General features: G+C 40.5%; 1 protein-coding gene across 3 annotated transcripts in view; it reads right to left on the minus strand.

Annotated features, from left to right (window-relative positions):
- Positions 1 to 4,660, minus strand: part of ASXL2 (additional sex combs like 2, transcriptional regulator) — a 140,329-nt gene that overhangs the window by 127,931 nt on the left and 7,738 nt on the right. The window contains exon 1 of one of the 3 annotated variants that reach the window (XM_023511855.1): positions 498 to 560. The exons of the other annotated variants lie outside the window; for them this stretch is intronic. The gene's annotated coding sequence lies outside the window, so the exon portion shown is untranslated. Of the gene's footprint in view, positions 1 to 497; positions 561 to 4,660 lie in introns of those variants that run through there. 3 annotated transcript variants of the gene reach the window in all.

The raw sequence follows: 4,660 nt of genomic DNA on the forward strand, positions 1-4,660 counted from the left end.
GCCTATAGTCCTAGCTACTTGGGAGGCTGAGGCAGGAGACTCGCTTGAGCCCAGGAGTTAGAGGTTGCTGTGAGCTGTGATGCCATGGCCCTCTACCCAGGGGGATAGCTTGAAGTTCCGTCTCAGAAAAAAAAAGAAAAGAAATAGAGGGGCATTCTGAGTTCTTTGGTAAACAGGACAGACAGCAGGTTTTAATTTTCTTTTTTTTATTCTTTTTTTTTCTTTTTTTTTTTTTAAAGACAGAGTCTTACCTCGCTGCCCTCAGTAGAGTGCCAGGGCATCACAGCTCACAGCAACCTCCAGCTCTTGGGCTTAGGTGATTCTCTTGCCTCATCTTCCCGAGTAGCTGGGACTACAGGTGCCTGCCACAACACCCAGCAGCTATTTTTGTTGCAGTTTGGCCAAAGCCAGGTTTGAACCCACCACCCTCGGTATATGGGGCCAGTGCCCTACTCACTGAGCCACATGTGCCACCCGGTTTTAACATTCTTACTCACCAGTTCACTATATAGTTACATCTTCCACGAACTTGGCCTCCTTCCAGATAGCTTCGTAGTGAAAAAATAATATCCTTACAGGGTAAACAAGAGTGAGACTCCATCTCTACTAAAAAATAGAAAAACTAGCCAGATGTCATGGCAGGTGCATGTAGTCCCAGCTACTCAGGAGGCTAAAGCAAGAGGATTACTTGAGCCCAGGAGTTTAGGGTTGCTGTGAGCTATGATGCCATGGCACTCCAGGGCAACAGAGTGACTGTCTCAAGAAAAAAAAAAAAGGAGTAGACAGAATACATGGATGAGGAAGCAGTAAGGGCTTCTGCAAACCTAACATTATCTTCTCAATCTCTGTCAGAATTCTAGGACAGATGCAACAGCAACACCTTCACAGAAATTTTTAATTTATGTACATAAGAAAGATTTTGCTTTTGTATTTTTCCTTCAACAAGCTAGGAGGTTTGTGGGCATTCATAAGAGGGGCTTAAAAACAGGATGAAAAGATTGAGTTTAATAATACAATATGAAAGAAGCAAACTGGAGGGTGGTGCCTGTGGCTCAAAGGAGTAGGGAGCTGGCCCCATATGCTGGAGGTGGTGGGTTCAAACACAGCCCCTGCCGGAAAAAAAAAAAAAAAAAACTGTAGAGAAGCAAAATGCAGGATAACTTTACTTCAATAATAAGGAAGAAGGAAGATCAGTCAAGCACAGTGTTATGACAAGTCACCCAGGACAAAGAGACCTGCAGAAAGTAATTGCATAAATGTAAATATACGGTTGTGGCTTTGAAAATTATGCATCAGAGCAATTTCTCAACTTTTAGCCCATGCCACTTACAATGCTTATTTACTCTAATTTTATGTATTCCATAAGCCAAGGATGATTTTGCCCATTTTTACTTTCTATAGTTTCCTATTACAAAAATAATAGTTTGTTGAATATTTTTCAAGCTGCACATTCTCTCTTGGAGAGTCTAATCCAACTACAAATATAATACAAACAGACTTTAACAGGACTCTGCCCCAGTCAATATATATCCAAAGGGATGTAACCAAGCCTGATCAGACTCCTAGCCTTTTTAAGAAAAAAAATTATTCACAGTAAAAGCTAAAAATATTAAAAATTTCAAGCTAACAAATCTGTTTTTCTAACATGCACTTAAGATGTAAACATTTTTCTAATTATTATAGTTTATATTTCTAAATAATTTTCTCTTTTTTTTTTTTTTTTGCAGTTTTTGAACTGCAGTTTGAACCCGCCACCTCCAGTATATGGGGCCAGTGTCCTACTCTTTGAGCCACAGGCAACACCCTCCATTTTCTACCCTTGCTACGTCAAATAGCCAATTATATACCCTTAACAGAAATTTTCTGTCTTCTACTTTATTCCCTAAAGTTAAATAATTTAACGTAAATGACAAAAATCAAAATCTATGTACATTCAAAAGAATATTAAACAATGAACCGGATCTATGCAGAATTAAAATAAAAACAAACTTTTTCTACAAACTATATTCCACAGATCTACACTACAGATTGCACTTCTTTTTTTTTTTTTTAATGACTTGGGCTTTATTTATTTATTTATTTTGGCCAGGGCTGGGTCTGAACCCGCCTCCGGCATATGAGGCTGGCATCCTACCCTTTTGAGCCACAGGCACCACCCCCAGATTGCACTTCTCACCTCTAATGCCTCATATTTTGACAATTTCAATCCCAAAAGTGATCCATAAATCCCTTTAGTATATAATCTCTGAGGTCTGTCCAGCTCTGCTCCTTCCACCTACAATCACGCACGTGCACAATCCTAGCACTCTGGAAAGCTGAGGTGGTTGGACTGCCTGAGCTCACTGAGTTCAAGACCAGCCTCAGCCAGAGCAAGCAAGACCTCATCTCTAAAAACAGCCAGGCATTTGTGGGCACCTGTAGTCCCAGCTACTTGGGAGGCTGAAGCAATAGAATCTCTTTGGGCCCAAGAGTTTGAGGTTGCTGTGAGCTGTTATACCATAGGACTCTTCCAAGGACAACAAAATGAGACTTGTCTCAAAAAAAAAAAAAAAAAGCACATTCTTTTAGTTCTACTTTGCAAAAACCACTAAAATCCTCAGGACATCATCAAATATTTTTTTGTTTAATGAAACTAACTTTAAACACAAAATCATCCTTGGCTTACAGAATACATAAAAATTAGAGTAAATAAGCATTGTAAGTGGCATGGACTAAAAGTTGAGAAATTGCTCTGATGCATAATTTTCAAAGCAACAACCACATATTTACAAAATCAATGTAACGGCTCTCAGGATCTCTCGCCTATTACAAGTTTTTCTACTTAAATTTCGTTGGCCAGGTGAGGTGGCTGATCCCTGTAATCCCAGCACTTTGGGAGAACATGAAGGAAGAGCTCAGAAGTTCAAAACCAGTGTGGACAATACAGCAAGATCCCATCTCTAAAAAAAATAAATAAATAGCCAGGCACAGTGATGTGTGCTTAAAGTCCCAACTACTCAGGAGGCAAAGGCAGGAGAATTGCATGAGCCCAGGGATATGAGGCTGCAGTGAGGTATGATCTGCTGGAAGCCTTGGCAACAGTATCCATCTCTCCTCCAAATCATGTGATCACCACCATTACTACTGCCTTAAAATTTAAAACATGTCAAACTGGGCTGAGTAGAACAGCTTATGCCTATAATCCCAGCTCTGTGGGAGGCCAAGGTGGTTAGATCACTTGAGACTAGCGGTTCAAGGCCAGCCTGGGAAACACAGCAAGATTCCATGCCTACAAAAAACAAAATTTTTTTTAATTAGCCAAGCCTGGTGTGCACCTGTAGTCCCAACTACTCAGGAGGCTGAGGCAATAGGATCACTTGAGCCCGGAAGTTTGAGACTGCAGTGAGCAATGATGATGCACTCCAACTTGGGCAACAGAGCTAGATCCTATCTCAAAAAAAAAAAAAAAGAAAGAAAGAAAGAAAAGAAAAGAAAAACTATGTTAACCTGTTAACTAAATCCTTAAATAATGTTTTTTACAACCAGTGTGTTCAGATAGGGCAAATTTAAGATCAATAGGAAGACACTCCAGTATCTTAAGTAAGCATTCAAGATCAAGATCACCTGACTCCGAGCTCCATTACCTCTCTTTCTACTATCCTTTGTTACTGCAGCCTGTCTAGAGGTTTTAAGTTCATTTTATCAGCCTTTTAGCATAATTTAACTATTAGGTAATAATTATGAAGCCATGGGTGGTGGTACACACCTGCAGCCCCACGTACTCAGAAGGCTGTGGCAGGATCTCTTGAGCTCTAGAGTCCCAGGCTGTAGTACAACAGCCCCGCACTAAAGCTCGGACAACCCAAAATGACACCATCTCTTAAAAATAAACCAATAAGTAATAAAAAATAATAATAATTATGAATGTTTATTTTACTTCCTCAGTTTATAGCAATTTAAATCAATCCAAGTAGCTCTCCTACATTGTACATACACTCATCTCCTATCCGAATCAAATATATACATATGACTTGTTGAATAAATTTACTTGTTGCTATATTATTGGTCAAGAAAATAACTCTACTATAATACTGCTCTCAAAAACCAAACAATTCCACAATGTAGCTATCATAATGAAATAAGAAACAAATACTAGGCTCGGCACCTGTAGCTCAAGTGGCTAACGCACCAGCCACATACACCAGAGCTGGCAGGTTTGAATCCAGCCCATGCCTGCCGAACAACAATGACAGCTACAACCAAAAAATAGCCGGGCATTGTGGCAGGCGCCGGTAGTCCCAGCCACTTGGGAGGCTGAGGCAAACGAATCACTTAAACCCAAGAGTTGGAGGCTGCAATGAGCTGTGACACCAGGGCACTCTACCCAGGGTATAGCTTGAAAATCTGTCTCAAAAAAAAACAAAGAAAGAAAAGAAAAAAAGGAAATAGATACTAGCCAGGTACAATGACGTGCATCTGTAATCTCTTTTACTCCAAAAGCTAAGGCAAGAGGATTCTTTTTTTTTGGTTTGTGGGGGGGTTTTTTTGTTTGTTTTTTGACACAGAGCCTCAAGCTGTCGCCCTGGGTAGAGTGCTGTGCCATCACAGCTCACAGCAACCTCCAACTCCTGGGCTCAAGCGAGTCTCCTGCCTCCGCCTCCCAAGTAGCTGGGACTACAGG

The sequence above is a fragment of the Otolemur garnettii genome, unplaced genomic scaffold (genome assembly GCF_000181295.1).
Source record: "Otolemur garnettii isolate 467f Iridium unplaced genomic scaffold, OtoGar3 scaffold00022, whole genome shotgun sequence".
Lineage (NCBI taxonomy): Eukaryota > Metazoa > Chordata > Mammalia > Primates > Galagidae > Otolemur > Otolemur garnettii.